This window comes from Macrotis lagotis, chromosome 5, assembly GCF_037893015.1.
Source record: "Macrotis lagotis isolate mMagLag1 chromosome 5, bilby.v1.9.chrom.fasta, whole genome shotgun sequence".
In the NCBI taxonomy this organism is placed as follows: Eukaryota; Metazoa; Chordata; class Mammalia; order Peramelemorphia; family Peramelidae; genus Macrotis; species Macrotis lagotis.
In genome coordinates, this window is record NC_133662.1 from 242,039,317 (window position 1) to 242,061,051 (window position 21,735).

Consider the following 21,735-nt stretch of genomic DNA (forward strand, 5'->3'; position numbering starts at 1 on the left):
TTCTTTTCTTTCCATCTCCTCTCTATGGCGATTTTCTTCTTTCTTGTCCTCCTCTTCTTTCTCCCCCCCTTCTCTGATTCCCCCTCCTCCCCACTGTTTTCAAGCCTCTTCCTCCCGCCAAAAAAAGAACCCTAAACCACCTCTGTAAATTCTTTGTAATCCCCAGGACTGTCTCTTAGTGGAATGATCGTTGCTGCGCCAGCAGTAAATGACTACCTTGCTGTTAGCCTATTTATATATTTCCCAGCAGCAAGTATTCCCTGAGACCACCTCTTCCTCCTTCCTAGGTGACCAGGAGGACTTCCTAGATAAGATCTGGGTGGTCATTGTGTGGGGAGGTTAGCAATATTCTACCAAAGTGATTTCCCCTGCCCTACCTCCTTTCCCTCTTCTTTCCCTTCCTCTTCTTCAGGGATCTTGGGGACCTTATTCTTTATGATCATTGTTTTCTTCCATTCCTAACAGGAAAACTGAAAACTGGAGTGAATAATCATGGAGGGTTAGGGTTTTTTTTTTTAATTAAAAATGTACTAGAACAGACTATGAAGCAACCTAGTGGGTTGATTTCTTTTTTTATTATCAATCATTCCTTTTTTTTTAAGGTTTTTTTTTTTTTGCAAGGCAAATGGGATTAAGGGGCTTGCCCAAGGCCACACAGCTAGGTCATTATTAAGTGTCTGAGACTGGATTTGAACCCAGGTACTCCTGACTCCAAGGCCGGTGCTTTATCCACTATGTCATCTAGCCACCCCTGTCAATCATTTCTTAGGATAAATCTCCTTATCTTAAAACTTGTGCCTTAATTAAGAAGTGTATTTCTTTTCTTTCCCCATTTATTCCCTCAAAGTTCAGGTCTACCATTTCTTTCTATGGGAAGCTTTTCTGATCTCCTCATCTGCAAGTGCCTCTTTCCAAATTACCTTGGATTTATTTCATCTAGACTTTGACGTGTACATCTTTTACTCTTTGTGAGCAGTGGAGTAGGGATTTGGATTCTTTGTATTTGTATCTCATGGTGCTTCAGAAATGTGTTGAACTTTTCCCCCAAACTCACTCTTTTGGGTAGAATATTGTCAAATGAACATTTTCTTTTATGTGGATTTGTTGAAATTTTAGAAGTTTATTGGGACCTAATTTGGTGGAACTCTGAATTTTGAGGCTCTTGAAGCACTAGATACCCAATAATGAATGCTTTTTTGAGTTGATCTAAGTCCTTTCTCCATGAGAATGAAAGTATGTGCTTGGTTTCCCTTATGTGATTAAGGTATTTTGTATCTCTGTAGTCCAAGACACTTTTATATGTGCACAATCAAGCCAATAACAACATTGTTTTATGTAGTTTTTATTTTTTAAATGCAGTCAATATTTCTTGTCCTGCCAGGCATAATTACTAAAAAATATTTTTTCCACTCAGTAACTTTTTTCCTATTCTCAAAAGGATCGTAGGAACATAGATTTAGAGGTAGGAAGCATCTCCAAGGGCATCTAGTCTACTCTTCCCATTTTAAAAAATGAGATTAAGTTAAACAGCTTATCCAAAGTTATAAGTAGGAAGTGGTACATCTATATTTGAACCTATGTCCTCTGACTCCAATTTCAGGACACTTCAGCCCCTCTTTATTAGAGTGAATACTTTAAATGAAACTTGCTAATTAATGTTTGCTAATGATAGAGAAATTCTCAGCATTCAGCTGTATCTTAGGTGGGTAACAAATCTGAGATGTCGCTAATCATTATCTCTGAGGTAACTTTGTGTGAAATGTCTCAATAATTTCTAGTGAAGGCAAGTAGAGTTAATGAAACTTCTTCTCTCTCCTTTCCTCTTTTCTTCTGTTCTCCTCTCTTTTCTTTTCCACTTCGCTCCACTTTTTTCTCTCTCCTCCGACTCTGTCTACCCCTCTTTCCTTCTCTTTCTTCACGCCCTCTTCTCTTTCTCTCTTTGTCTTTCTCTCTCTCTCTCAGTGAATCCCTCTGACAAGCTTAGTAGGGACATAGATTAGGTAGACATTTGAAAGCATTTTCAGTCCCTTCAGAAAGGGGCCCCCATAGTATTGACCTGCAGCAATGAGAAGAGAGTGTCTGTGAGATTCCCACTACTGCTGCCCAGTCATTTGGATAAATTAAGAGGTTCATTCTCTGGAGCTGTCAATCTTCCCTTTCAAGAGTGGTCAGATTCATAAAAGGATAAGAGATTTTTGGGTGAGAGGGCATTTGTGTAGGCAGTGCCTTTTATGGAGATGTCTCAGGCGGTTTCTATTGCATATGGGGTTTTTGTCAGTGAAGTGTGCCCCACTTTAAAAAAATCCCACCCCACAAACCCCCAAAGTTACAAAACAGATAAATTAAGGGCTAAGTGAGTATGTGGAGTTTATGAAAGGAAAGTTTATGAAAGTTTATGAAAGGATCCTGCCAGGATCCTTTAAATAAGAAGTAACTTACAAAGCATTTAAAATGTCCAAAGTAGAAAAATGATCTTTATAACTTTTTAGGGACACATCTATAGTTGGAAGATGGACAAGTTCCACACGAAAATCTCTTTTTGTCAAGGACTAGGTACAGAAAATCCCAAACCTTCTGATTCTTTACTGTTATGTTATTAAATGAAGAAAACTGCTTATAAATCCTATTCAAGGTTCACAAGGGAAGCCCTGATATATTTCATAAGCTATTCTAATGTGTTGCTATGGGAATGTTTAAATAGACCAAAGACAGCAATTAGGAAAGGCAGACTATAGAGATTGACTTAGAATAAGCCAAGAAGGGAGAATAAAGTATTAGAGTGGAAATTCAGATTGACTTCAGAATGAGAGAAATTTTATTTTTAATGTCATCAAAACCATCATAAATGTTGATGGCTGAGTTTCAACAGTATACAGTTTTTTATCTAGTAGAAATATGGTCATCATTCTACATTAAAGGGATGGTGAAATGGAATATATTAAAGGGTATATACTTTGTATAAGTAATGGCACACAAATATATGTATCTGTCTCTATTGAGATAAAGATATTCTTTTGGGGTTGTTTTTTAGTGTACAGGGAACCTTATCTCTTCACTGCTGTAACATTTAGAGACCTTAAGTGGTTTCTATATCATACTACCTTCAGGCCATTATCATGCTCATCTGCCTTCTTCTGGAACCTTGGATAAGTAAAATTTTACCTAGGATCAGGCTTTCATTCCACTTCCTGGGCTTTGTCATACCCATGTCACGACATGCATCTGAACTCTTTTCTCTTACCTTTTTAGTTCCTCTATAGGTGTTGTCCTACCCCATTAGAACCTAAATACCTTGAAGACAGGAACTGACACTTTTCCAGTGTTTAGCATAGGATTTGGCACATACTAAACAGTAAAATAAATGCTTCTTCACTGACTCTACCCACTTATTTTTGTATCTGTTCATCCTCTATATAGGTATCTATGTATATTTGTATCCATCTATGCATGTATCTATCTATCTATCTATCCATTTATCTATGTTGTATCTGTGTGGTATCCATTCATCTTCTCTCTCTCTCTCTCTCTCTCTCTCTCTCTCTCTCTCTCTCAAGTAGGAAAGAGATTGATCATAGTAATCCAGTGATCCAACCTGCTTCTTTTATAATGGTAAGATCTTTTGGTCCCCATGACAAACTTCTCTACAGACAAACTCATTGCCTCAAGTTCTTCCACTTGGCTGCCTTTGTGGCCTTAGGCAAGTCCCTTAAGCTCTGAATCTTCTGAGAGGTCCTTTGTCATCAATGTCCTCTGATTTACCTTCCAATTCTTTCAGATCCTCTGCTGCTCTTCTGGTTTGTTGAGGCCGTACTACTTGTACTCTTTCAGTAGCTAACCTGTCGTATTTCACACATGAGTTTATATAATAAAACCTTGTTGACCATCGTTGCCATGTTTCTTTGCTTAGCAAAGAGTTCAAGTATTTGAGGGCTGGGGCCATTTCTGGGTTCTTTTGACCTCCTCAGTGTGGTAATTGTTTTATATCAGCTCAATTTTTACAGGATATGGTACTACTAATAATAATTACTACCGCAATTTCCTTTGCCTCTTACCCATTTGGAGGCATCAGCAACTTATTTGAAAAAATTAGGTTATAGCTATTCTAATTGGACACAGTCTCTGTTCATCTTTATCCACTTTTCTTGTTTAGTCTTGATTTGAAGTTTTGTTTCAACTAATAGACAATCTGGCTGCTCATAAACAGAGGATTTGGAAATGACTCCCACATCTGTAATTATTCATTTCCTTTCTCTTAAGATGTTCTCTTTTCATTTTTTGGTGATAGTCTTTTAGTCTTCTCCCTAACCAACTAATGACATGATTCTGGAATAGAACAATGAAGAGGCCAAAAAATGTCTTCCATTCCATCTCCCATATCCTTGCATTTGCACAGGATAAGCCCCATTTCTGTATCCATCTACACCTCTGTCACTTGGAGCCTTGAGCTACCTGCAGGTCTCAGTCTCCTTCAGTGGAGTTGCTGAGATGGCCCTTCTCCTACCTCCCCACAGACCCACAGACTTACTGTCTGAAGATAATACTCTCTTCCCTTCCCTATTCTCCTTACCCCCACCTCCCAATAGGTTAAAAGATCCTGGAGGACAGATTGTTTTACTTTTTTTTTTTTTTTTTTTTTTTTTTTTTTTTTTTTTTTTTTTAGGAAAAAGCCTCTTACATAGAGGCACCAAATTAATGTTGATGGATTAGAAAGGAATCTCTACAGATGAGAAATATTACTTCCTTTCCCAGACTCTTGCTTCAGCTAAGCAGAACTTCCTGCATTTGCTCCTACAGAGCGTGCCACTCCGATCACTATGCCTCTACACCTTTGCTTTCACCTCTTACAATCCTCTTTCTTTCTTCCAGTCTCACTTCCAGAGCTGCCTCCTAACAAAAGACCTTTCCCAAGGCAGTCTCCAGTATGTGAATATTTACTTATGTGTGTATGTGTTGTTTCCTTTGAGAGGATATAAACTCTTTGAGGCCAGGGACTGGTTTATTTTTGACCTTGTTTCCCCAGGAACTAGTCTAGTGACTGCTATATAGTAGTTACTTAGTGTTTACTGGGGCTAGGAAGAAAGTACCTGTCAAATCTAGGACTATCATGACCAAAAAAAGAGACAGGGAGGATCATAGAAGGTGAAATAGATAACTGTGATAACATAAAATTTTTAAAATTTTGCACAAATAAAAGCAATGCAATTGATATTATAAGAAGTGTTTAAATGTAATAAATTTCTCTAATAAAAGACTCATTTCTGTGATATATAGGAAAATGATTCAAATATACAAGAATAATGGCCATTCCCTAATTGATAATTGGCCAAAGAATATGAATAAGAAGTTTCCACTGGAAGATATCTAAGCTATCAATAACCAGATTTTCTTAATCACTAATGATTAGAAAAATGCAAGCTAAAACTCTCTGTGGTTCCATTGAGCATCCATTAGATTGGCAAAGTTAACAAAAAAAAAGGGATAGATGCTGGAGGGACTGTGGAAAAACCAGGTATATTAGTACAATTAATTCTAGGAAGTGTGTACCCTTTGACCCAGCAATATTGCTACTAGTTCCATACTCCAAAGAGATCAAAGGGAAAGGGAAAAGATCCATGCAAAAATATTTATAGCAGCTTTTTTTTTTTATGGTAGCAAAGAATTGGAAACTAAGTGAATACCCATCAGTTGGGGAATGACTAAACAAATTCGTTTATGGTCCATGAATGGAATAGAATACTATTATGTTATAAAAAATAGTGAAGGGACAGATTCATAAAGACTTAGATGAACTGAAGCAAAATGAAGTGAGCAGAACTGGGATAACAAAGGAGGCCTGAGGTCAGGTCCTACTTCTGACACACCCTGTCTGGACAAAGCATCTCCCTCCCCAGGGCCACAGGTAACTGGAAGAAGCAGAGCAGGCATGGGACTTTCCTATGTAAATGAAATCCCAGACCTAAAATATTCCAGGCTACATCCAGGAATACAGGATTAGGAAGGATGAAGAAGCAGTGTTTATATCAGTAAGCAGAAACAGGGAGGCTGTTAACAGGGACTCCCTGAAAGATTTTTTGAGAAGCAGATATAATTATTTTTTATTAGTAGTCTGAATTTGATAAATGTAAACAAATCCCTATATAAAGAACAGAAAAAGAGGACTGCTTCCAAAGTCATGAGTCTCTACTATGTATAGCTTGTTTCTTAAAAGTATGTTTCTGGGGGTAGCTAGGTGGCATAGTGGACAGAGCACTGGCTTTGGAGTCAGAAGGACCTGAGTTATCAGATGCTTAATAATTATCTAGCTGTGTGACCTTGGGCAAGTCACATAACCCCATTGCCTTGCCAAAAGAAAAGCATATTTCTGATTTACCATGTTGGTTCCAACACTGCCGTACTTGTTTGCATTCCCTTCTGAGCTTCCTTCTGCTCTTGTCTGTATATTTTTTTTAAAGGAATTCATTGATACTCTTTTTCATCTTCCTTTTCTTTCAGATATCACTATTACTTTGAAGATTGGATTTATAATGGTGAAAGGTTGCATGGTGGGCAGGATTCTTCAAATTGATTTCTAAAAGCTCTAAGATCCTTTGTGGAATCACACACATCAATGTAGCTTTAGAGGTAGAAAGTTTTGTGGCAGTTATTTGGAAGGGTGGATGTTTATATTCTGTAACTCTGGCCAAACAGGTCACAGTTGTGCAGGAGTGAGAGGGTAAAGGCCTGCTTCTGGGCTCTGGATGTTGAAATGGAAATGTAGGTATGGATTCATGAGGCAATTTTTGGCACAGAAGAGGAAGAATGAACACACACACACACACACACACACACACACACACACACACACACAAGCCTCTCCTTTTGTATGTGGTAGTGATGTATTTTTCACTGCTTAGAGGTTTTTTTTTTTTAGGTTTTTGCAAGGCAAATGGGGTTAAGTGGCTTGCCCAAGGCCACACAGCTAGGTCATTATTAAGTGTCTGAGACCGGATTTGAACCCAGGTACTCCTGACTCCAAGGCTGGTGCTTTATCCACTACACCACCTAGGCGTCCCCACTGCTTAGAGTTTTGAAGGAGAGCTAATAGCTGGGGCTAATCACAGTTGTGTCATTAAATATAGTAATAGAGCTGGCAATTGTTTTCTAGGAACTTCTTGCCCTCTGGACACTAGTTGGAAACCCCCAAACTAGTTCTGCATCACTCTGTGGGGTATATTTTTATTGGTTAAGTAGGCAACTGAGAGTTTCCTTTGAAAGTTTTAAATTTGTCATTGGTTCTATTTCTAACAAAAGCCAATCAGCCAACAAATATTTGAGAGCTTGTCTTATATAAGTCACTTATTACACATTATCAGGGATACACAGAAGGACCAGGCAGGCCCTGTCTTCACAGAGGGGAGGAAAATAACCCTCAAGGGAGAGTCAGAGAGGAAGTACCATAGGATGTTGGTGTTGAAAAGGCTCATCAGGAAGATTTCATGGAAGAAAGGAGACCGAGTGCCTTCTTTGAGTGATGTGGAAGGAGGTCTGAGAGAAGCTGCTGAACATCCACAAGCTCAGCCAAAAGAAAAGGCCAACTCTCCAGTTTGTTTGTGCCATAATTACTGTCCTTGTTGCCATCATGCTTCTTAGACTTTATAGGCTCCTAGACCCATAGATTTTGAGCCCAAAGGGCCCTCCCAGACTACAAGTCCAGACTTATTATTTTTCCCCAAAGATTTTATTTATTTTGAGTTTTATAATTTTTCCCCTAATCTTGCTTCCCTCCCTCCACCCCCCCATAGAAGGCAATTTGCCAGTCTTTACATTGTTTCCATTGATCCAAATTGAATGTGATGAGAGAGAAATCATATCCTTAAGGAAGAAAAATAAAGTATAAGAGATAGCAAAATTACATAATAAGATAATGTTTTTTTTTCTAAATTGAAGGTAATAGTCTTTGGTCTTTGTTCAAACTCCACAGTTCTTTCTCTGGATACAGATGGTATTCTTCATCACAGACAGTCCAAAACTGTCCCTGATTGTTGCACTGATGGAATCAAGGTTGATCATCACCCCCATGTTGCTGTTAGGGTGTACAAGGTTTTTCTGGTTCTGCTCATCTCACTCAGCATCAGTTCATGCAAATCCCTCCAGGCTTCCCTGAATTCCCATCCCTCCTGGTTTCTAATAGAACAATAGTGTTCCATGGACATACAGATACCACAGTTTGCTAAGCCATTTCCCCAATTGAAGGACAGTTACTTGATTTCCAATTCTTTGCCATCACAAACAGGGCTGCTATGAATATTTTTGTACAAGTGCTGTTTTTACCCTTTTCCCATCATCTCTTCAGGGTATAGACCCAGTAGTGGTATTGCTGGATCAAAGGGGATGCACATTTTTGTTGCCCTTTGAGCGTAATTCCAAATTGCTCTCCAGAAATGGATGAGTTCACAGCTCCACCAACAATGTATTAGTGTCCCAGATTTGCTACTTCCCTTCTAACATTGATCAGTCCAGACTTATTATACAAAAGAGAAAACTGATACCTGTCCCAGATTATAAAGAGAGTAAGTAGTGAATGAAGGACTCAGACTGAGCTACTTTACCTCCAGTCTAGTGATGTTTCTACCAGGACACACTGCCTCCATTTTAGACAGTAATATATGTATTATTTATGTTATATGTTATCTTATTTATGTTATATAGTAATAACAATAGTAGTTCTCATTTCTGTAATGCTTTAAGTTTTATAAAATATTTACATATATTATCTCATTTGATCCTTTGGACAGTTATGTGAGTTGGGTGCTGTCATTCTCACTGAGTCATGATCTCCACCTGAGAAAGCCTCTTCTGGGTTTGCTAACCCTTGCCAGGTCAGAGACAGCCCTCAGAGATCAGAAGGCTTCCTAGTTAGGGGATTTGTCACCTCCATGTGTAAAGTCTGCCCTCCCAACATTGGGTGGGTGGGACAAATACTAGAGAGCCAAGAGCTCTTCATGGAAAAAGGAGCTGTCCCTATGGTGAGGTTATTTTCCTCCCCCCATGAAGATAGGGTCTGCATTGTCCTTCTAGGTATCCCTGATTATCTGTAATAAATGACTTATATAAGGCAAGTTCACCCCAGGGAGCCAAGGCAACTTGGTGGTGCAGTGGAGAGAAGGGACCCTTGGAGTCAGGAGGATGGGAGTTCAAATCCAGTTTCAGACACTTGCCACTTTCTAGCTATGTGAATTTGAGCAAGTCATTTAACCTTCATTGCCTCCCATTCAGGGCCATCTCCAGTCATCCTTATCCCTGTCTGGCCACTGGACCCAGATAGCTCTGTAGAAGAAAGTGAGGCTGGTGACTTTGCACAGCATCCTCTCACTCAGATCATGGGCTTGTCATGGCATCGTCTCCCTGTCATGGTCTTTGAGAATGAAGGATCAGCATCACCCCAAGAAACTACCCTCCCTCCCCCCACCTGGAGTTCTTCTGGTGCTTTTGGCCCCAGAGGAAAAAATGAAAATCGACTTTGTTCTTTTCAGGGTCACTGCATTTTAGAGCTGGAAGGGAAAAAGCCTAATGGTCATCTAGCCCACCCCCTTAGAAATTTAGGACCCTAAGGTGCACAGTATCTGAACCACCCAAAAAGTTCCTGACTAGAGGCACACCCATGGTTGGGCCTGCACTCTCCTTTGCACTCTACTTCACCCTGACACTTTGGCATTCTTCACCCTGTGTGGAAGAGGCAGGGGGAAAGGGAAAGAGTCAGATCAACAAGAATTTATTAGAGCCTTTGTGAGGCATTGCTGAGAGGAAGAATGGAGGGAAGGAATGGGACGACAGAGGCTGAAGCCCCACTGATTTTATCTGGGTCTTTTGGCCAGGCCTCTGTGGTCTGAGAAAAGAAGCCTCCTGAATGGGATACCTTGAGTGCTTGTAATTTGGCCACTGAACAAGCAAACAGATGACCTCACTGCCTGAAGGCCTCGAGGAGGAATCCCAGGACCAAGATATGTAAAGTATAAGAAAGGAATTGAACTAAGGCCAAGAGCTTGCCCAGAGTTTCACAGGGTGATTGTTGCTGTATTGACTGCCTGCTGCCCTGGTCATGTTTGGGGTCCTGGGGGAGGACTGGTAAAGAGATTCGTGGAGTATGGCCAGGCTCTTCTTCAGTCAACCTGACATATTCTAGTGAAAGAACTTCTATTCGGAGTACTTTTAGTCCTCCTGGGGGGAGGCAGTGACCTGAGCCTCAGGAACTCTGCTCACTGGCCTTGGGTCATGGGAATTTGCCCAGCTGCATTGTGGAGGTCATCCAAAGCTGGGGAAGAGAAGAGGAAGTATCCGAAAAGCAAATGCAGGACAGAGCAGCCCTTGACAAGTGTTCATCCTGGGACTCATGAATATCCAGAATGATGACAGCTGGGCAGGGGAGCTTATAAAATGCAGAATGGTTTCCGACTAGAGGGAGAAGTCAGTTGGTGTAATTCCTTGGAGTGGGCTAGTTTCAAAAGTAATTTCTTATTAATAAATCATTTAAAGTACTCTAAAATACTGCTATAAAATCATACACGTATTTCACTAGCTGTGATGCATCCTTGGGATCGAAGATAGGAAATGTGATCCTGGAACATTATGGAAAGGAGATCGTCATCCTACCTCACTTCCTGTCCCTGCTTTGCAGGCTGTTCCGAGGTCACAAGGGAAACGTGAATTATTTATTGACTAAAAATGAAAGCTCACTGTAGTGAGATTTTGGCTCTGTATAGATGAAGATAGTTATACAGTTGTAAAAGGCAAAGGAACCAAAGCCAATTAAATAGCTGGATCAGGTGGAACTGAGGCCACTAGAAGAGAATCGCTTTCTCAAAGCCCACAGAGCCCAGGTTGAACATGAGCTGGGCTGTGCCAGCCTCCAGAAAGGGATTCCTTCTCTGTGCTGAGAAAACACTTTTCCTTTTGGGTTTGAGAGTCACTCTATGTGTTTTCCTGAATGGGAAAGGAAATGAGCACTCTCCCTCAGCCTGCTCTCTCCACTCTTTTTTTTCCCCCCTCGGAGGCAGCTTGTCTATGGATCTCAGTGAGGCATTCACTTTCTATGAATCTATATAACAGCATTTTTGGCTGGCCAAGATTCTCATAGGCTCTTTATCGTTTGTCCTTTATTCTTGAAGAAGAGCACGACATCAGAGAGGCCATGACATGCAAGTGAACTGGACTTAAAGAAGGCAGCACTACACCAAAGTCACCAGTCTCACTCTCTCCTCCGCAGCCATCTGGGCCAAGTGGCAAGATCAGATATAGAGTCTTAGAAGCTCCCAAGTCCAACTTCCTCATTTTACAAATGAAGAAGCTGAGGCATAGGAGAGGTGAACTGACCTGTCTAAGATCACAGAACCAGGGAATATCTGAGATGGGATTGGAACTCCTTGACACCCAATTCCTGTATTCTATCCATTATCCACTTAACTCTAGAAGCTTTTGCTGGGTCACCTTTCTTTTCCCACTGCCTGGGAAAATCAGGACAGTCTTGTCTCCATACACTAGTAGCAATCACAGCAATAACAATAATATCAATACGTTATAAATAAAGTGTGGCAAAGTTGTGGCACAGAAGATAGAGTACTTGGCCTGGAGTCAGGAAGACTTATTTTCCTGAGTTCATTTCTAGCCTTAGACACTTACTAGTTATGTGACTCTGGTCAAATCACTTTAACCCTTTTTGCCTCAGTTTTCTTCAACTGTAAAATGAGAAGGAAATGGCAAACCATTCCAGTTTCTTTGTCAAGAATACCCCAAATGGAGTCATGGAGTTAGATATGACAGAAAAGCAACTGAACAATGACAATGACAATGACAATGAATACCCTCAAAAGAGAGTGATTACCTATGTCTCATCAGGTATGACTGAAAAAATGACTGAAGGGCAATAGCAACAAGAGGCATTAACCTCAAGAAACAGATTAAAATAATATTTAATTACATGTTTTAAAAAAATAAATAAAATTATAATATAACATTAATTTTGTAGTTTTCTGAAGCCAGTATGTGGGTTGTAGAGATACATTTCTATTTGAATTTTATACCACTGCTGTAGACTACCCTTTGCTACATTCTTACGCAGCTTAAACAAGGAAACTACTATGGTCTTCCTAGACTTGTTTTACAGATGACCTCTGAAGCACCAGCTCTGCAAACCTCACCTTAGCTGCTTACTGACTCCATGACATTGGGCAGGTCCCTGAACCTCCTGGATCTCTCATCTCGCCTCCTGCTCCCTGGCCACTACTAAAACTTTTCCAGCTCGGCAGGGTCTAAGGTAAACATGCTTAGTGTAAGAGAGAGATGTAAACTTAGGGCTGTGAGAGTTCAGAAGAAAAAGTCACTTGATGTTGGGGAAAAAACTACAATCTTTGTTTTGGAGTTGTATTTTGTCACTTTGGCGTCTTTGGGCAACTCTACCTCCCTGAAATCCAATTCACTCAAGATTCAAGTCATCACCTGTGATGTCCTTGTCTGTCTTTGAAAATAAAAGACATACAATGTCTTTGGTTAGCTCCCTTTACCTCTCTGTCTAGTAAGGACTTTGGAAGTCCTTTTCAGCTCTAGAGTTAGGACCCTATGACCAGAGATGACTCCTACCCCCCCTCAGGTGAGGGGGTAGGCCTCATAGAAGTGACATTTGACCTGGGGCTTGAAACAAGTTTAGGGTTTTAAGAAGTCAAGGAAGAAGTCAAACCTGGAGTTTTTCAGAGACTGTTAGTTAGCAGTGAATGAAGAGCCCACGAAGGAAGCCAGTTAAGTAGGTTACAGCAGAGGGGGCAATGTGAAATAGGGCTGGAAGAGTAGACTGGGCATTTACCAGGGACAAGAATGAAAAAACTTTTTTTCAGTGTAGAAGCCAGTACACTTGTGTCAGTCGGGGGAGGGGACCTGGAAAGCTTTTTGTATTCCAGTGACAGGTTCGTGTTGACGATCCCTCTAGGCCCATGCTTTGCTTTGACTGGAGGAATGCTGGCCCCCACCCCCTGAGCCCTGCCCGGGCTCATGCCTGTGGTTTTACTAGTTTCATATATTTCCATACATGGAAGTGGAACGTTGCCAGCCTAGGCCAACCGAGGTAGTTGTAGCAGGCTATTTTCCACAGCTGACACCCCTACCAACTCAGAGTTTCAAAAGATATTTGATAGAAAATACCCCAAACTTAAGCGCGCATGCCCACAAGAAGAAAACCTCTTCAGGGAAAAGACTAGCCAGTAGAAACATGTTCTCGTCTCTCCATAGTCATTGATGTCCCAGGTTCTTCTTTCATTTAGCAAGCCAATGTAATTTGCTTAGGAGATCTGAGATCTCATCAGTTTGGGAGCCTGCCTGACAACTTCTCATCCTGGGAGACTCTTGTCTTTGTCTCCCATCTGTACTCCATGAAGCATCTTCCTGAGGTGCTGGAGGCTTCCTTTTAACATTCCTCAGATACTAGAGCTCTGTCTGTCTTTTATCCCTAGCTTTTGTTGTATGACTCAGCCACCAAATAAACACTGAACACCTATGCTTTTCCAGGTGTTTTTTGCTTGAAATCTCTGATAATGCTAATGATAAATTCTTAAGGCTTGAAAACCCTTGAACAAAAACTGTGTATGGTGGTAAACCCATCTGAGCAGTGTGTGAGGAGATAGAAAGAGTGATGACCTTGGAGGCAAAGGACCCAAGTTCAGTTTTGTTTATTTTTAGGTTTTTGCAAGGCAAATGGGGTTAAGTGGCTTGCCCAAGGCCACACAACTAGGTAATTATTAAGTGTCTGAGACCAGATTTGAACCCAGGTACTCCTGACTCCAGGGCCAGTGCTTTATCCACTGCGCCACCTAGCCGCCCCAGGACCCAAGTTCAAATGCTGTTGCTGCCCCTTATTTTACCTGTGTAACCTTAGGTTAGTGACTTTAAGACTCTGGCCTTAGCTTGCCCAATTGTAAAATGGGAGGGGGTTGGACTAAAGGAAGTCTAAGGATCTTACTAGTTCTCAATCTGTGATCCTCTCTTATCACTATCACTGGGTCTGTTAATATTTGTGTCTTTTGTGTAGAAATTGGATTTGTAAAGTTTAGTTTGATATTCTAAAGACCCCCCCTTCCCACAATAGGGGAGAAACTGTGATGAAGTTCCTGGAATGACTGAGAAAGTGTAGCTTTAGATGAAACAGAAATTTTCAACCCCTCAAGGAAACACCTAGAGAAAGATGCTCTAGGGGTTGTTTGATATCCCAGAGAGCAAATCCTCCATCTGTAGCAGCTCTGTGATCCCAGTCATATTTGGAGGGGCCCTATGCTTTTGTGCAACCTGTGTCTTGAGGTATTCTTGGGAGAAGGGAAAGTGTTTCTCATAGAGTTGTGGTTTGTCAGGGAGATCCTCTGAAGACTTATCTTGTTGCCCGGCTTATGCCAACTGTAACTTCCTTGGTCAAGTTGCTGTCCATAATTCTTGTCTATGACTCCACCTTGCCACACTGGGGCTAGTTATCTAGGTTCAAGTACTTTGACTTTGTAGATGACTATATATATATCTATATCTATCTGGATGTATGTGTGTGTATTAATATATATATGTATATGCACAGAGAGAGAGAGAAATTGCTTTCTCCTCCCAAAACATATCAATGTAAATTCAGAATTGTGGTTTCAAAGCCACAGCTCAAGCTTACATCTGTCTGTAGAGAGCCAGTGGGCTAAGAACTGTGGTGTTCTATATTGGGCCTCAAATGAAGGAGTGGGTGAGGCCCCCGTGTGAATGGTTCAGTTGACCCTCAGGAAAGAAAACAAGAGACTCTTTATCTAAGTTCTTTAAAAAATTTAAACCTCTCTGACATTTCTCAGCACAATGTATATTTTGAGCTAAAATAGCAAGATTTATGCTTTTTCAAGTCCCTAGTTTCTTACCTTTCTTTAATTGTACAAAAGGATCGTGTTGGTATTCTTTCTTGACTCTTTGCAGCTTTTGTTTTAAAAAAAAAATCACATTGATTTCATTGCCTCAGTCAGTGATGTTGACCTGAACTCCTCTGTCTCTTTGCTAGTTAAAAGATACCATGCTGAGCTAGATAGATCTCTACCAAGGAGGTGATAGAACTGAAGGGGAGCTCGGACTTCCTCCTGAGTAAAATCTCTGACTTTTGGCCATTCCTTAGGCAGACTGGCATCGGCCTAGTCATTGTTTCACCTCTAAACGGGAAGCCAGTATTGGCACAAATTACATCCTGACCGACCCAGATGCTTGGCTTCAGCATTTTTCGGGGGGTGGGGTGGGGATGCTGGCTGAGCAACAGCTGAGCTGCTGTTTACCCCATTGGTAGGTATATTCAGATGCTAGGCCTCCAGGATGCCTTTGTCTTGTAACTGAGCGAGACCCATCAGATCTGCCACTGGGGAGATCAGCTCAGGAGAACTTGGATGAACAGGGTGAGAAAAAGGGTGGAGGCTGAAGTAGTCTGGGGACATAACAGCAGAAGGTTCCAGCAGTCACAGGAAGACGTGCAAAGGGATTCTGTAACAGCATTTTTCTTTTGGTAGTGGAAATAGAGATAAATGAAAAAAATAGCAGCAGAAATTATATCGTTTTCCTCATTTGTGACTGATATCTCAAAAGTTACTTTTATCAGGATTTCACATTTCTGTAAAAATGATAATAATGACAGCTAATTTTTATAAAGTGTTTTAAGGCTTGTGCTCTTTACAAATGTTAATTTATTTGATTCTCCCAACAGCCCTGGGCTGTTAGTTTCTATTTTACAGATGAGGAAACTGAGGTAAGTGTTAGTTAAGTGACTTGTCCAGGGTCACACATCTAATACATGGTTCAGATTTGTCAACCTGCCTGGAACTGGCCTCTAATTAGCTATGAATAGCTGAGCTGAGCTGAACAGGGCAGGTTAGAGCAGAAAAGTCAGAGATCAAACAGAAGTTTAATTGATTTCAGAGGGAGGAAAACAACTCTTGCAAGTGGAATTGTTCCTGAGGGGGAGGGATTATCTTGCTGGAGGAAAGGCAGAGTTTATATACATCAAACTCACAAGTGGTCTGGACCTTGACAAAACCATTTTTAGGTCTTGAGTTGCAGTTTCCATGACAGGCTCATGTGTGTCTCTCCTGGGTCCTGTGGGAACAGTTCCTTAGTTGATTGTCTCAAGTTTTAGGGTACTGATTACTCTGAAGGGCACACAACCAGAGTTCTGTAACTGGAACAAGAGTGCAGGGCGTTGTTCAGTTTACTCGACAGGAACAAGGTACAGGGATTGTGAATGTGTCAAGAGATGTGATGGATGTGACTTTCAGGGCCCTGGAAGCTCAGAGCCTGCCTGCTTGTTGGGCCTTAGTTGTAGGAAAAGGGATGTCTCTAAAATATCTTGAAGGCTGGATGTCAGAAGCAGAGGAGTTCTGACTCCCTAGTCTAGCACCTCAAGCCACATGCCTAGGTGTGAAGGATATACAAGGTAAGGAGACTTTAGAGGCTGGATGGTATGAGTAATATTTACTTATTTACTTATTACTTTTGTACCAAGTCTGGACTCCATGGCATCATCTTATTGTTAAATGAACTGCCTCATTGATCACTCTCAGCAGCCTTGCAGGAAGCTGAGCCTTCAAGTAGGAGAGTGCAAAGAGCAAGAATTTCTAGGCCTGACCCTGCTGCTGACTAGCAGTGTGACCTTGGGCAGGTCACTTGGCTTCTTTGGTGCTTCCATTTCCTTTTTTTGGTCAAATGACTAGATTGAACTAACTTTAAACATTATTATTCCAAGCCACAGATCCACTTAATAGATGCTCCAAATATTACAGAATGGACCAGTGAGAATGGACTTGATCAGTGAGAATGAGCTTCCACTGAGGTGCTGTTTCTCAGCCAGGTTCTGAGGATTGTGTTCCTGGAGTTATTGGAGGAAGAATTGGATTGGTGGCCAGCAGTAAATGGTGCACAGGAGCCAAGAAGGCGTAGGTTCCGATTCTGCCTCTGATACTTCCTGGCTGTGGCTGTGATTTGGAGACTCAAAATGGTCAGTTCTGTCAGCTGTTCTATAGAATTATATGTTCTTAGTTCTTGGGGATGTTATGAGGTTTCAGGGGAAATAAGTGCCTCAGGTACTCCTCTGTAAGACCATGGGGTAGACTAGGTGATCTCTGAGGCCCCTCCATCTCTACATCTCCCAGCCTTTGATTAAGTCTTTGCTGACTTCAGAAGCACTGTATATTAACCATATATTAGCTCTTACATTTCTAGCGTCTAGCAGAGCACCTTTTATGTATTAAAAATACTTGCTGGCATGTCAGCTGAAGATATTTTGGCAAGGGATCATTTTTAGGAAGACAGTACTGTAAAATTGTAGACATCTGTCCATCTAGGTATCAGCCTTTCTGTTATCATCAAGTGTCCATTAATGTTTGTCCTTCATTTTCAAAGAAGATCATGACATCAGAAAGGGGATACCATGATAAGCACATGAATAGGATTTGAGTGAGAGGGGTGCTTGCTGTGCTAAGTAAACAGCCTCACTCCAGAGCCATTTTGGGTCCAGTGGCCAGATATGAATCACGACTCTGGATGCTAGGTAATCAGGGTTAAGTGACTTGCCCAAGGTCACACAGCTAGTTAAGTGAGAAGTGTCTGAAGCTGGATTCGAACTCCTGTCTTCCTGAATCCAAGGCCAGTGCTCTATCTACTGTGCCACCTCAGAAGTTGTAATAAGGGGTAGGAAGCCATCTTTGGACTTACTCTTTTCAAAGTCTTTTAGTAACGAAAATGGTTGAGAATAGTTAGAAATGATGTATTGTTATTGACTTGGTTTACAGAGCTGAAGGAAGTGAAGATTGATTGGCTATTAATATTTATAAATGATTAGTCTTTGCCACATGAAAACCCAGAAGAAGCTTTAAGACAAAAGGGATCAATAAGAAAAAGCATAGAAAAGAAGAGGTGATGAGTGGGAAAGGACGTGGATGAAAAGAGCTTGGAGATAGGGCTGGATAGTGGCCATGAGCATGATCTTTACTATGAGTGGGGGAACAGGAGGAAAGGAAAACACCATTCTCTGATTTCCTTAGCAGCCACTGGGAGTAGTCCTCTTGATAGTAGGGTGAAAGAATACTTTTATTTCAATTATATTGAAGGTCTATTGTTTGTTTGTTTTTTTTGTTTTTGTATGTGTGTGTGTGGGGGGGGCAATGGGATTAAGTGACTTGCCCAAAGTCACACAGAACCTCCTGACCCCAGGGTCAGTGCTCTCTCCACCATACTACCTAACTACCCCAGGTTTTATGTTTGATAGTAAATCTTCAGTTATTTGGGGAACTCTCTCTCTCTCTCTCTCTCTCTCTCTTTAAGGTTTTTGCAAGGCAAATGGGGTTAAGTGGCTTGCCCAAGGCCACACAGCTAGGTCATTATTAAGTGTCTGAGACCGGATTTGAACCCAGGTACTCCTGACTCCAGGGCCAGTGCTTTATCCACTCCGCCACCTAGCCACCCCTGGGGAACTCTCTTGTCCAAAGCATCTCATTCATCATGATGGAAAACTATGCATGACTTTATGATGACTTCTTTTTAAAGACATCTGGTACTTCAAGTCCTTATGGCTCTTATTGCAGCAAACCTAAGCATCCTGAACATTTTGGGCAGGATCCTGTGATACTGATAAAGCCATTGCTTATTAAATACCCAGCTCTGAAAGTGATTTTTTTATTATATGAATGTTTTATTTGTTTTCCAATTGTATACAATAGAAAGTGCTTTCTAACTTCAAATACTCTAGAAACAGGAAAACAGGAAAAGGCTTCAGAAAGGGTTGATATGGTGTTTGCTGCCCAGTAACTCCAGGAAAAATGCCAGGAACAGAACAGAGTCCTGTACACAATGTTTTTAGATCTGACCAAACTTTGATACTGTCAGTGTGAGGGTTTATGGAAAATTATGTCAAAATTTGGTTGCCCAGAGAAGTTCATCATTATTGCACATTAGTTTCATGATTTCGTGTTTGCCCAGGTTTTAGATAGTGGGTGATACTCTTGAGATTTCCCAGTCACCAATGGAGTCAAACAAAAATGTGTCTTTGTTCCCATAATTTTTAGCATGATTGTTTTCAGCCACATTATCAAATGCCTTCACTGAGGATGAATGTGGCCTCAAGGTCAGCTATCGCACTGAGGGCAAATTCTTCAACTTGAAAAGGCAACAAGCCAAGACCAAAGTGCAGGATCTTTTGTTTGCAGGTGATGGTGCCTCAGTGCAGCCTCTGAAGCTGAGATGTAACACAGTATAGATTGATTCTCTACTGCTGTGCTCATTTTGGTCTAACAGTGAACACCAAGAAAACCCAGGTGCTCCATCAGCCAGCACCACACCATCCAAATGTGGAAGGATCGATTATAGCAAATAGAGAAGTTTTGAGGACTGTGGATAAGTTCACTTCCCTTGGCAGTGTCCTTTCCAAGGAGGTACATGTTGACAATGGGGTTGACACATGCAATGCCAGAGCTAGCTCAATATTTGGGAGGCTCTGAAAGAAAGTTTGGGAGAGTAGAGGTATTAGACTGATTACCAGACTGAAAATCTATAAAACTCTGTTGCTGACCTCATTGCTATATACCTGTGAAACCTGGACAGTCTACTAGAGCCATGTCAGGAAACTGAATTATTTCCATTTAAATTATCTCAGGAAGATTCTGAAGATCACCTGGCAGGAGAAGACACCAGACACTGGGGTCCTTTCTCGAGTTAAATTGCCAGGCATTCCAACATACCACAGAGAGTGCAACTACCATGGGCTGGACATATGGTGTTAGAATGCCAGATACATACTTACACAGGGCAAGTGCTCCCAAGGGGGTCAGAAGAAGCAATACCGAGATAGCATGAAAGTCTCATTGAAGAACTTTAGAACTGATTGTACAACATGGAAGACCCTGGCACAGAACCACCCAGTATGGCGTGCCCTTGTCAGTGAGGGGCTGTACTCTATGAGGAAGGCAGAATTGAAGCAGCTCAGAGGAAACGTGACCTCCATAAGTTTAGAGTACCCACCCCAGGCGTTTACATGGACTATTTGTGTCCAACCTAAGTTGGAGCATTCCGAGCTCATAGTGGTCTGCTCAGCCACAGTTGGACACATTGTAATTTATCTCAAACATAGTGATGTCATTCTGGTCTTCTTTGATAAAAAAGTGCAAGAACCAAACAACTCTAGAAAAATCAATGATTATTGAATGAATGGATGAATGCATGGATGAATGAATGAAAAGACATTTATTGTTTACTCTGGGTCAAATAAAGAGAAGGGCAGAAACAGTTTCTGCTTTCAGAGATTTCACATTTTAATGAAGGACATAACACATAAAAAAGGTTTCTGCTGTGAGATCTGATTGTCCTTCAGTAACAGCAACAAAATTTAGTGACCTTGTCTAAGTCACCTCTCCTTTCTAGGTCTTCATTTCTTCCCCATGAAATAAGGGGGTGAATGGAGTTATTCTCTAAGGACCTTTCCAACTCTAAATCTCCTGAATGTGATGATAAGAATTTGCAAGCGGGAAGGGCCCTTGGAGGAAGCAGGACTTGAAGGATGGCTAGGACTTAGGGAGGAGGTGTAGGGGAGAAATGAAGAAATACCACGTGAGGAAAGATACATCGTGTGTTTGGAGGACAGTGAGGAGATGGCTGAACTGGAGCAGTAAACAGGAGGGAGCAGGCAGAAGGAAAGTTGGATTGGAAGAGTAAGTGGGTTCAAGTTATAGAGAACTTTAGGAGATGTTTAAATTTGATGCAGGAGCAAATGGGAGTCTATTGAAGGTTGTTGAGCAGAGGTATTTAAAAATTTTTTTTAAGGCAATGGGGTTAAGTGACTTGCCCGAGGTCATACAAGCTAGGCAATTATTAAGTGTCTGAGGACAGATTTGAACTCAGATCCTCCTAACTCCAGCGCTGGTGCTCTATCCACTGTGCCACCTATCTGCCCCGAGCAGAGGCATTTTATAGATAATCTAATCTAACCACAGATGGGGAAATCTAATGCCACAAAGGGGAAGGGCCTTGGTCTAGGGTCACACAGCTAGTAAATAACAAATCAAGGATTCAGACAAACTTTCTCCAAGTTGTGAGTCTGATAGTATGGTAAAGGAATTCCCATTTGGAGAAGGAGGAGCCTGGAGACTTGGAGGGTGGAGGAAGGCATAGGTTTAAAATGTTAATGACCTAGACCTGGGTGGCACTGAGACAGGAAGAAAGAGGATGAAGGGGGAGGATCCAAGATGTGTATCACTGATGACGTAACATGTTCTTTACTTTATATCTAATGCTTCAGGGGAGTTCTACCAGCATTGTGGAGTTTTAGAAAGATTTTTTTCCATTTCCCCTACAAATCATTAACATAGTGATGATCACTCTTAGAAATGCTTCTTAGAGTTTTCTTCCCATCTGCCCTGTTGGCATTGGGTTTATTTCTGGAGGATCACTTCCTCCAATACACTCACACATTGATGAATGTTTTAATGCTGTTTCTCACCTTCCCAGGTGCTTCTTGTTGTTGATTTGTTGAGATGGAAGAGAAGATGGACATGTACTTTAATAATCTTAGAAGCCTTCCTCTTGGTTGTTTTTGTTGGGTTTTGCTCCTGTCTGACTTTATTTTGGTTTATCCTTTGATTCCATTGTTGTGAATGAGAAGTGACTTGATTTGAAGTATGGAAGAAACACACAGAAAAGCAAAGCGCTTAAATGGGTAGTGATTCCTCTTCT

At 41.2% G+C, this 21,735-nt stretch overlaps 1 protein-coding gene across 3 annotated transcripts in view; it reads left to right on the plus strand.

The window, feature by feature from the left end:
• Nucleotides 1-21,735, plus strand: part of NXN (nucleoredoxin) — a 168,847-nt gene that overhangs the window by 14,564 nt on the left and 132,548 nt on the right. For 2 of the 3 annotated variants that reach the window (XM_074189151.1, XM_074189152.1), the window contains exon 1: nucleotides 1-21,735. This exon is cut by the window's left edge and continues 13,806 nt beyond it; it is cut by the window's right edge. The exons of the other annotated variant lie outside the window; for it this stretch is intronic. The gene's annotated coding sequence lies outside the window, so the exon portion shown is untranslated. 3 annotated transcript variants of the gene reach the window in all.